Raw genomic sequence first — 12,837 nt, forward strand, 5'->3', positions numbered from 1 at the left:
TCCCCTGCTGCCCCTCCACTCTAACCACTAGGCTACCCTGCTGCCCCTCCACTCTAACCACTAGGCTCCCCTGCTGCCCCTCCACTCTAACCACTAGGCTCCCCTGCCGCCCCTCCACTCTAACCACTAGGCTACCCTGCTGCCCCTCCACTCTAACCACTAGGCTACCCTGCTGCCCCTCCACTCTAACCACTAGGCTACCCTGCTGCCCCTCCACTCTAACCACTAGGCTCCCCTGTATCAGAAACCATTCTGTCAGGCACAGGTTACTGCAGGAGAGTAACGACACCAGGGCTCAACTGTCACACTAATGTCAGGGGAAATCAAAACAATACACTTGTCCTTTAACAAAAAACATACAACAACTTTATCAAATGGATTTTAATCAGATAATTTCGACAATGTTTACAAATGTTAAGGACTTGAAAAGGGCTGGTCCAACCAAAAACATCCCAAATAAAGATCCATACCTTTTTTATACAAAAATGATTTACAAAACAAATCCCTTCAGCTACAAACAAACAACATTCAAACCTGCAGCATTCAGAGAATCCAGTTTTTTTTAATAGAGAAATAAAAATAAGCTTTTACAAACAAATTTGGTAAGAAAAATTACATTTAAATAAAAACAAATTGCACTCCTTTGTACATTCATAAAAGCTGACAATGTTTGAAATGTTTTGACAGTGTCAATAGAGCTTTGGATGTCAGCAGTCCACACAGAACAGCGGGGGGAATGGCACCCTATTGCCTATATAGTGCACTACTTTTGACCAGGGCCCATTGGGTAGTAGTGCACTATATAGGGAATAGGGTTCCATTTGGAACACACACCGGAGGAAACATTTCATTATGAAATAAATCTCCTCCTTTTAAAACAGTGAAAAAGCAAGACGACCCCCCCTTCCCTATCACCCCCCTTCCCCATCACCCCCTTCCCCTATCACCCCCTTCATTTCACCCCCCTTCCCTATCACCCCCCATCACCCCCCCCTTCCATGTCACCCCCCTTCCCTATCACCCCCCCCTTCCCTATCACCCCCTTCCCTATCACCCCCTTCCCCATCAACCCCCTTCCCTATCATGTCTTCCCTATCACCCCCTTCCCTATCACCCCCTTCCCTATCACCCCCTTCCCTATCAACCCCCTTCCCTATCACCCCCTTCCCTATCACCCCCCTTCCCCATCAACCCCTTCCCTATCACCCCCCTTCCCTATCACCCCCTTCCCTATCACCCCCTTCCCTATCACCCCCTTCCCCATCAACCCCTTCCCTATCACCCCCTTCCCTATCACCCCCTTCCCCATCAACCCCTTCCCTATCACCCCCTTCCCTATCACCCCCTTCCCTATCACCCCCTTCCCCATCAACCCCTTCCTATCACCCCCTTCCCTATCACCCCCCTTCCCCATCAACCCCCTTCCCTATCCCCCCCTTCCCTATCACCCCCCTTCCCTATCACCCCCTTCCCTATCACCCCCTTCCCTATCACCCCCCTTCCCTATCACCCCTCTACCTCACCTTATAAACACCAGACTATATACACATTTTAAATAGTTCTCTTTTCACTAAGGGTGGAATCAAGGCCATTATTAATTCAGTCAATTCAGCAAGTGAATTCAAATTCAAATTCACAAACAGAAATAAAAATCCTCATGAATTGAATTACCACTAAATTGACCCCAACCCTGGTTTTCACACAGTTAGGACTAATCCTAATTTACATTTAAATTGAATTTTCACTTAGTCATGCATTGATATCAATGGGAGACCAAATGAAAATGTGACGTAAGTGGACGTTAGGATCCACCCCCATCAGACCTGGGTTGCAAATACTTTAAACATGAATTTACAACCTTTATCTGACCCTGATTGAGCTTGTCTGGAGCAATAAACCAATAGAAACACCACAAAATGTCAAACCCCATCCATCTGACACTCCAGGCAGACTCTAACAAATTATACATTTTTTAAGTATTTGAAACCCAGTTCTGCCCCCCCCTTAGACCCGCCCCATGTCTCCTATTGGTTGTAGGGTTTGGTGTTGAAGCAGGTCCCGTCCTCGATCATGTTGAGGAACATCTTCTCGTACATCTTGTGTATGGAGGAGGTGGAGATGATCCGGTTGATCTTCTTGATGCTCCTGAGGAGCGGCCGTGGTGCCCCCTGCTGCCGGAGCCTGCTCAGGCTGTGACTCAGACCCTTTCATTGATGGATTCATAGATTAGCTTTTATTTTGCACCATTTTAAACAAATACATATACAGACTACATCGTTTTAACGATCAAGGAGAACACAAAGTGATCAAGTCAGTTACTCCGTCTTCTCCTTTGCGGTGCTTTCGTCAAAGGAAACCCAACACACTTCTAATTGGATCATCTTATCTTTTTGTTGGTACGTAGAAAAGGACAAATGAGGAATGTCCACAGTCATAATTGGTGGAGATTAAGGCAGGCGTGTTAATGTGCATGGTGGTGACGGACCAATACCTTATTAATGTCCAGGTCCTTGTTCTGCTTCTTCCAAAGGTGTAGGAGCTGCAGGAGGTACTGCTGGGAGCGGCATGAGGAGACCACGGCCCTGATGTCTTCCTCGTGAGCCCGGACCCCTGGAAGACTCTTCATCACCATCATCAGGTCACCCAGGGTCAGGTTCTTCAAACCCGCACACCTGGACACCTTACGCTCACAGTGGTTCACACCTGAGACAACAGGGTAGAGGAGGAACTCAGGTTAAACTGATACTACTCTTAGACACCTGTACACCTTACGCTCACAGTGGTTCACACCTGAGACAACAGGGTAGAGGGGGGAACTCAGGTTAAACTGATACTACTGTTATATACCTGGACACCTTACGCTCACAGTGGTTCACACCTGAGACAACAGGGTAGAGGAGGTTCACACCTGAGACAACAGGGTAGAGGAGAACTCAGGTTAAACTGATACTACTGTTAGATACCTGGACACCTTACGCTCACAGTGGTTCACACCTGAGACAACAGGGTAGAGGAGGAACTCAGGTTAAACTGATACTACTGTAAGACACCTGTACACCTTAACTCACAGTGGTTCACACCTGAGACAACAGGGTAGAGGGGGAACTCAGGTTAAACTGATACTACTCTTAGACACCTGTACACCTTCCACTCACAGTGGAAAATATAATGGAGAAAGGTTAGTCATGATACTACTCTTAAGACAGCTGGATTAGTGCTGCCACAATTAGTATAACCACGTAACCACGGTTATGGATGAAGAACATCAGGAAAATGTCAAACTATTTTGTAGACGAACAGCTGACTGAAGATGGGGATGGCTGGGAACTCGTGTGATGGTTGAGTCAGTCTCTGCTATAACCTGGACATTTGTTGCTATTCCCTTAACCTGGACAGCTGACCAATAACCTTACCTGGACACCCCTAACCTGGACAGCCACCTTAACCTGGACAGCCCTTAACCTGGACACCCTTAACCTGGACACCCCTAACCTACCAGCCTAACCTGGACACCCCTAACCTGGACACCCCTAACCTGGACTGTAACCCTTAACCTGGACAGCCCCTTAACCTGGACACCCTGGACAGCCCCTAACCTGGACACTAACCTGGACAGCCTAACCTGGACAGACTAACCTGGACACCCTTAACCTGGACACCCTTAACCTGGACACCCTTAACCTGGACACCCCTAACCTGGACACCCTTAACCTGGACACCCCTAACCTGGACAGCCCTAACCTGGACAACTTCCACTCACAGTGGTTCACTGGATAATAGATATGATGAGCCCAGGACATAACGGTCCTTCTGTAGCTCAGTTAGTAGAGCATGGTGCTTGTAACGCCAGGGTAGTGGGTTCGATTCCCGGGACCACCCATAAGTAGAATGTATGCACACATGACTGTAAGTCGCTTTGGATAAAAGCGTCTGCTAAATGGCATATATTATATTATAACAGGACCCTCTCATTGGATAATAGATATGATGAGCCCAGGACATAACAGGACCCTCTCATTGGATAATAGATATGATGAGCCCAGGACATAATTTTTATTTTTTTATTTCACCTTTATTTAACCAGGTAGGCTAGTTGAGAACAAGTTCTCATTTGCAACTGCGACCTGGCCAAGATAAAGCATAGCAGTGTGAACAGACAACACAGAGTTACACATGGAGTAAACAATTAGCAAGTCAATAACACAGTAGAAAAAAATGGGCAGTCTATATACAATGTGTGCAAAAGGCATGAGGAGGTAGGCGAATAATACAATTTTGCAGATTAACACTGGAGTGATAAATGATCAGATGGGCATGTACAGGTAGAGATATTGGTGTGCAAAAGAGCAGAAAAGTAAATAAATAAAAACAGTATAAAAACAGTATGGGAATGAGGTAGGTGAAAAAGGGTGAGCTATTTACCTATAGACTATGGACAGCTGCAGCGATCGGTTAGCTGCTGGACAGCTGATGTTTGAAGTTGGAGAGGGAGATAAAGTCTCCAACTTCAGGACACCAATTGTTCCAGTCACAGGCAGCAGAGTACTGGAACAGCCCCTTAAATGAGGTGTTGGCTTTAGGGATGATCAGTGAGATACACCTGCTGGACGCCTACGGATGGGTGTTGCCATCGTGACCCAGTGAACTGAGATAAGGCGGAGCTTTACCTAGCATGGACTTGTAGATGACCTGAGCCAGTGGGTCTGGCACGAATATGTAGTGAGGGCCAGCCCTGAGCATACAAGTCAGTGGTGGGTGGTATAAGGTGCTTTAGTGACAAAACGGATGGCACTGTGATAGACTGCATCCAGTTTGCTGAGTAGAGTGTTGAAGCCATTTTGTAGATGACATCGCCGAAGTCGAGGATCGGTAGGATAGTCAGTTTTACTAGGTAACCTTGGCAGCGTGAGTGAAGGAGGCTTTTGTTGACGGAATAGAAAGCCGACTCTGGATTTGATTTTTGATTGGAGATGTTTGATGTGAGTCTGGAAGGAGAGTTTGCAGTCTAGCCAGACACCTAGGTACTTATAGATGTCCACATATTCAAGGTTGGAACCATCCAGGGTGGTGATGCTAGTCGAGCATGCGGGTGCAGAAGCGAACCTGAAAAGCATGCATTTGGTTTTACACCGTTTAAGAGCAGTTGGAGGCCACGGAAGGAGTGCTGTATGGCATTGAAGCTCGTTTGGAGGTTGGATAGCACAGTGTCCAATGACGGGCCGAAAGTATATAGAATGGTGTCGTCTGCGTAGAGGTGGATCAGGGAAGCCCTAACAAGAGCAACATCATTGATATATACAGAGAAAAGAGTGGCCCGAGAATTGAACCCTGTGGCACACCCATAGAGACTGCCAGAGGACCCCTAACCTGGACCCCTAATTTGACATCACTGAACTCTGTCTGCAAAGTAACCTGGACACCCCTAAGGCAGTCATCTAAAAACCAGCTGTTGAGTCTGCCTGACACCCCTAACCTGGACACCCTAACCTGGACAGGTCCCTAACCTGGACAGTACTGTCTTTTATCGATGGCGGTTATGATATCATTTAGTACCTTGAGTGTGACACCCCTAACCTGGAAACCAGATTGCATCAGCGGGAGAAATACGGTGGGATAATAGATAGATGAGCCCAGTGACCTAACCTGACTTGGCTTTGGATAACCTTAGATAGGCAGGGCAGGATGGATACAGGTCTATAGCAGTTTGGGTCCAGGGTGTCTCCCCCCTTTGAAGAGGGGATGACTGGACCCCTCAATTTGGATAATAGATATGAAAGAGAGGTTGAACAGGCTGGTAATAGGACCCTGGACAATGGCGGCAGATAGTTTTAGAAATATGCAGGGTCCAGATTGTCAGCCTAGCTATTTGTACGGGTCCAGGTTTTGCAGCTCTTCAGAACATGCTATCTGGATTTGGGTAACCTGGAGAGGCTTTGTGGAACCAGGGGGCGGAGCTGTTGGCCGAACAGGAGTAGCCAGGCGGAAGGCTGGCCAGGGAGAAGTGCTTATTGAAGTTTTGATAATCATGGATTTATGTCCACCGTGTTTTCCTAGCCTCAATGCAGGCTCTGGGAGGAGGTGCTCTTGGGAACCATGGACTTCACAGTGTCCCAGAACTTTTTGGAAGTTGGAGCTACAGGATGCAAACTTCTGAGAAGAGCTGGCCTTAGCTTTCCTGACTGACTGCGTGTATTGGTTCCTGACTTCCCTGAACAGTTGCATATCACGGGGCTATGATGAGCCCTTTCCGATACAGGATGATGTGCTGGATTGATTCTGTGTGAAGAGACTGATGTGCCCAGGTTTTGCTCTTTTGAACGGACCATAAAATTGTATCCTATTCCAAAATGACCAGGCATTCTCGACCCTCTCATTGGATAAAAGTCTTTAGAACTCATATGCAGCAGCCAATAGCAGAGCTCTACTAAACGGATCCTACTGACCTTGAATGATGCCGTAGAGTTTAACCTGGTCTTTGTTCTGTTCTCTCCAGAGTCTCAACAGGAGTAGTATCTGCTGCTGGGGGGAGCAGGCCTTCTTAAGCTTCTCCAGACTCTTCCTGTCCACCTTCTTCCCAGGCAGGCTCTCCAGGAGACGCTCCAGGGGAACGGAGGACAGACGGAGAGACGCCAGAGACTGGAAGATGGCCTCCTCACACAGCGACACGTCTGAGACAGAGGGAGAGAGAGAGAGAGAGGACACTGACGTTACATCCTGGTACTTAGGTACATGTTTTCTTTCCGATACATTGAGATGTTGATTGATTCTGTGTGAAGAGACAGATGTGTTGGGTTTACTCTATTGGGACCATAATTGTATCCTATTCCAAAAACAGCCTTTCTGTTTCAGGTTCTATCAAATAAACATTCATTTATTCTATTGAACAGATATCAAATCACTAGATGATGAGCACCAGTTCACCTCAACGCCTGTGGAGATGGACCTCAACCTCCCCCGCGGCTCACTGTGAGATGGACCTCAACCTCCCCCTGATACGGCTCACTGTGATACGTCACATGGACCTCAACCTCCCCCCCTGATACGGCTCACTGTGATACGTCACATGGACCTCAACCTCCCCCCTGATACGGCTCATGACGTCACATGGACCTCACCTCCCCCTGATACGCTCACTGTGATACGTCACATGGACCTCAACCTCCCCCTCCCGTCACCTCAACCTCCCCTGATACGGCTCACTGTGATACGTCACATGGACCTCAACCTCCCCCCCTGATACGGCTCACTGTGATACGTCACATGGACCTCAACCTCCTCCCTGATACGGCTCACTGTGATACGTCACATGGACCTCAACCTCCCCCCCTGATACGGCTCACTGTGATACGTCACATGGACCTCAACCTCCCCCCCTGATACGGCTCACTGTGATACGTCACACAGCAGACCTGCTGTGATGGAACAAAGGTGTTCTGTGTGCATCGTTCTGGTTCTAGAACTCAGTACTGTGTTTGGTTTCCTGGGAGACTCATCAGGCTCACTCTGATGCTGGTGTGTGTGTGTGTGTGTGTGTGTGTGTGTGTGTGTGTGTGTGTGTGTGTGTGTGTGTGTGTGTGTGTGTGTGTGTGTGTGTGTGTGTAATGGAGGGTATCCAGTCATTACCAGACCAGATAATGAAAACATCACTTCCTCTCACTTCTTTGTTCCATCCCAGCGGCGACACACTCATTTCCCCTCACAGCCTCTCCTCCTTCCTCCTTATGTACTTCTGGCTTCGTTCCTAAGTCTGTAGTTGACTCCTAAAGTGCACCGCATTCCCTTTATAGTGCACTACTTTCAATAGGGCTCCGGTCAAAAGTAGTGCACTATATAGGTAATAGGGTGCCATTTTGGGATGCAGGTCTGACCTACAGCAGGGCTGAGTTGGTTGGGGGTTACCCTGGTGGCCGGGTGTGGGGCTACACTGATGCCATGATTACTGTATTTATGTGATAACCTTTGTATACCTGCAATGTGCAATGATGGAAAAGTACTGGGTAAATTGAGATGTACTGCTTTAAGTTCTCAGGATGAGAATTGTCTGCACCTACTGATAGATTTACAGCAGGTCTGACTTACAGCAGGTCTGACTTACAGCAGGTCTGATTTATAGCAAGTCTGACCTTCAACAGGTCTGACTTACACAGCAGGTCTGATTTATAGCAGGTCTGACCTACAACAGGTCTGACTTACACAGCAGGTCTGATTTATAGCAAGTCTGACCTTCAGCAGGTCTGACTTACACAGCAGGTCTGATTTACAGCAGGTCTGACTCACAGCAGGTCTGACTTACACAGCAGGTCTGACTTACACAGCAGGTCTGACTTACAGCAGGTCTGACTTACACAGCAGGTCTGACTTACACAGCAGGTCTGACTTACAGCAGGTCTGACTTACAGCAGGTCTGACTTACACAGCAGGTCTGACTTACACAGCAGGTCTGACTTACACAGCAGGTCTGACTTACACAGCAGGTCTGACTCACAGCAGGTCTGACTTACACAGCAGGTCTGACTCACAGCAGGTCTGACTTACAGCAGGTCTGACTTACACAGCAGGTCTGACTTACACAGCAGGTCTGACTTACACAGCAGGTCTGACTTACAGCAGGTCTGACTTACAGCAGGTCTGACTTACACAGCAGGTCTGACTTACACAGCAGGTCTGACTTACAGCAGGTCTGACTCACAGCAGGTCTGACTCACAGCAGGTCTGACTCACAGCAGGTCTGACTCACAGCAGGTCTGACTCACAGCAGGTCTGACCTACAGCAGGTCTGACCTACAGCAGGTCTGACTTAGAGCAACCAACGGCATAGATATATTTCCTCTCAATTTGAAATTTTTACTTCAAACTATTTTCTAATTCTTTGTCACCATAGAAATAGAACGACTGAATCATTGTAATTGTATGTCCTACGAAAACAAATCCTGAATGAATTGTTAAGGAGAGCGTCAGTCCCCAGGGAAAGTAAGAGTTCTGGGTGTTCTACTCTGAGAGTTGTTAGTCATCCTATAGGAACTCAGGTTCATGTGAAGAGTTGATTCTCATGGAAGTCAACCTCCCCCTGACACGGCTCATTGTGATACATCACACAGCAGAGATGGTGTGATGGAAGACAGGTGTTCTGTTTGCATCGTTCAGGTTCTAGAATGAGAACTCTGTACTGTGTTTGGTCTCCTGGGAGACTCATCAGGCTCAGTCTAATGTGTTGTGGTTCTGTGGTGTGTGTGTGTGTGTGTGTGTGTGTGTGTGTGTGTGTGTGTGTGTGTGTGTGTGTGTGTGTGTGTGTGTGTGTGTGTGTGTGTGTGTGTGTGTGTGTGTGTTCTCAGCAGCATTCTTCATGGTTTCAGCCTGAGTAAGACCCAAACTGACGACCTGTGAGCAAAGAAACGAACATGTTTTTCATGGTTGGGCATAAGATACTGTAAAAACCCCAGCAAATCAGCTCCAATTGATTTTAATTTAGGAAATCTGTTCCCAAGTATTCCCACGTAAACTAGAAAGACACGTGATCGTAAACGTTTTATTTGATTTAACCTTTATTTAACTTGGCAAGTCAGATAAGAACAAATTCCTATTTACAATGACGGCCTACACCGGCCAAACCCTAACCGGGACGACGATGGGCCATTTGTGAGCCGCCCTATGGAATGTGAGCCACCCTATGGGATGTGAGCCGCCCTATGGAATGTGAGCCGCCCTATGGGATGTGAGCCGCCCTATGGATGTGAGCCCCTATGGGATGTGAGCCGCCCTATGGATGTGAGCGCCCTATGGGATGTGAGCCACCCTATGGATGTGAGCCGCCCTATGGGATGTGAGCCGCCCTATGGGATGTGAGCCGCCCTATGGAATGTGAGCGCCCTATGGGATGTGAGCCGCCCTATGGGATGTGAGCCGCCCCTATGGGATGTGAGCCGCCCTATGGGATGTGAGCCCGCCCTATTGGGATGTGAGGCCCTATGGGATGTGAGGCGCCCTATGGGATGTGAGCCGCCCTATGGGATGAGTGGGATGTGAGCCGCCCTATGGGATGAGCGCCCTATTGATATGGGATGTGAGCCGCCCTATGGGATGTGAGCCGCCCTATGGGATGTGAGCCGCCCTATGGGATGTGAGGCGCCCTATGGGATGTGAGCCGCCCTATGGGATGTGAGCGCCCTATGGGATGTGAGCCGCCCCTATGGGATGTGAGCCACCCTATGGGATGTGAGCCGCCCTATGGGATGTGAGCCGCCCTATGGGATGTGAGCCGCCCTATGGGATGTGAAGCCCTATTGGATGTGGGATGGGTGAGCCACCCTATACAAATGTATGCAAGGTTTGAAATTATTATGTATTAGTCAAATATTATATATGTTTGGGCTTCCTGCGGTCAATTTGCAGTCTACAAATTATCTGTAATTGTGTTCCGGCCCCCAGACCATCTGCTCAAGAAAAAACTGTCTGGAGTTACTGGAGTTAGTGGGATGACGTCTGGAGTGGGTGGATGGCGCTGGAGTTAGTGGGATGACGTCTGAGTTAGTGGGATGACGTCTGAGTTAGTGGATGCAGTTATGACGTGGGATGACGTCTGAGTCAGTGGGATGGCGTCTGAGTCAGTGGGATGACGTCTGGAGTTAGTGGGATGACGTCTGGAGTTGCTGCAGTCAGTGGATGGCGTCTGGAGTTGCTGCAGTTAGTGGGATGACGTCTGGAGTTGCTGCAGTCAGTGGGATGACGTCTGGAGTTGCAGTGGGATGACGTCTGGAGTTGCTGCAGTAGTGGGATGACGTGCTGCAGTTAGTGGGATGACGTCTGGAGTTGCTGCAGTTAGTGGGATGGCAGTTAGTGGGATGACGTCTGGAGTCAGTGGGATGACGTCTGGGTTGCTGCAGTTAGTGGATGCGTCTGAGTTACTGCAGTTAGTGGGATGACGTCTGGAGTTACTCAGTTAGTGGGATGACGTCTGGAGTTGCTGCAGTTAGTGGGATGGCGTCTGGAGTTTCTCAGTTAGGGATGACGTCTGGAGTTCTGGAGTGGGATGACGTCTGGAGTCAGTGGGATGACGTCTGAGGGAGTCAGTGGGATGACATCTGAGTTAGTGGGATGACATCTGGAGTTAGTGGGTCTGGAGTGGGATGGGATGACGTCTGGAGTTACTGCAGTTAGTGGATGACGTCTGGAGGTAGTGGGATGACGTCTGGAGTTACTGGAGTTGTAGGTTACTGGAGTTAGTGGGATGAGTCAGTGGGATGACGTCTAGGTTACTGAAGTCAGTGGGATGGCGTCTGGAGTTACCTGGAGTCAGTGGGATGCGTCTGGAGTTACTGGAGCTGGAGTTAGTGGGATGACGTCTGGAGTTACTGAGTCAGTGGGATGACGTTAGTGGAGTCAGTGGGATGATGCTGGAGTTAGTGGGATGATGTTGACCTGCTGTTCAAGTGAAACGCTGTAGGCAGCTGTGATTAACTGGGTTTCAACCAGTGTTGCCTGCTGCTGCAAGAGGACCTGGAGAGCCGAGGTTTCTTGGGGATGGAAAACAGTTTCAGGTGAAGTTACTCATTAAAACCTCTGTTGCACATCTGTCCCATTCAGACTCACATACTTAGTAAAAGTACAGGAGTCAGACACTGTGGTCATTTAGTCGGTGTGAAGCTGAGCGGGTCGTCGTGCAGAGCTGTGGACTAGGGATGCTCATTCCTTTTTTAATAGACATTACGTGGTGCATGTGCTGTGGTCATGTGTAGCTCAGGAGGTAGAGCGTGGCGTTCGCAACGCCAAAGGTAGTGGGTTTGATTCGCTGGGGCCACCCATACAAAAAAACAACAACAATGTATGAAATCGCTTTGGATAAGAGAGTCTGGCATATATCACCATTATCCTGTATATTCTCACCAGTGTGACACTGTGTGTGGTGTTGGGAGCACTCCAGGACAGATCCTTCAGCCTTGTTCTCACACAGTGTGTTCTGGGTGGGGGTCCCCGGTCGGAGGGTCTTCAAGCCCCAGCTCAGAGCAGTTCCTGTGAGGCACACACGGCTCGCTGGCAGACATCCGGCTGGAGAACAGGCCCTGCGGACACGCCTCACACCCCGTGTCTATCTCCGGTGTACCTAGAGAGAAGAACACAAAACAAACTTCCAATTTATGACACCTGACCAAGATCATTTTCTTTATTTCTTTACAGGTGGGGGATCATGTTTTTAATCACAATCTGAGAGAAATGGCTCTTTTCACATCAAGCCTCTTCAGGTTATACATTTCCAATATGTCAAGTTACAAGTACTGTATGGTTACAATCTGTGTTCTCTATGCCTTTGAGTCCTCGACCCCTGAAGGTCTTGGCGACAATCATAGTGGGTTTCCCCATCACCTGCTGGTGGTTCTCATCATGAAGCAGCAGTGGAAGTGTGGAGGTTCATTGTTTAGACAGGAGTAAACTACTAAACGGTGCTATAACGCCATCTACCACATCCTGCTTTAGAACAGAGAAGAAGTGAGAATCGGAGACTGTATCAGGTCCTTCATGCATCCAGTATGATGATATTTGACAGAGATGACAAAGCGTGTGACAAGGCATATTTGAGTGAAAACAGATGACATGATGACAAAGCGTGTGACAAGGCATATTTGCGTGAAAACAGATGACATAATGACAAAGCGTGTGACAAGGCATATTTGTGTAAGTACATTAACTCATAGGTCTATATGAAATGACTAGTTATTACTACAAGTGACCAGCAGAGCATCGTCACTAGGTCATAGATCCTCAGGTTGACAAGCCATACAGTGGTCATAGATCCTCAGGTTGACAAGCCATACAGTGGTCATAGATCCTCAGGTTGACAAGCCA

The 12,837-nt window shown here is 48.3% G+C and overlaps 1 pseudogene; it reads right to left on the bottom strand.

Annotated features, from left to right (window-relative positions):
- Nucleotides 1–1,504: 1,504 nt before the first annotated feature.
- On the bottom strand, nucleotides 1,505–12,152 carry LOC118379871 (tumor necrosis factor receptor superfamily member 11B-like; annotated as a pseudogene).
- Nucleotides 12,153–12,837: the final 685 nt, after the last annotated feature.

This window comes from Oncorhynchus keta, unplaced genomic scaffold (genome assembly GCF_023373465.1).
Source record: "Oncorhynchus keta strain PuntledgeMale-10-30-2019 unplaced genomic scaffold, Oket_V2 Un_contig_8871_pilon_pilon, whole genome shotgun sequence".
Taxonomy (NCBI): Eukaryota; Metazoa; Chordata; class Actinopteri; order Salmoniformes; family Salmonidae; genus Oncorhynchus; species Oncorhynchus keta.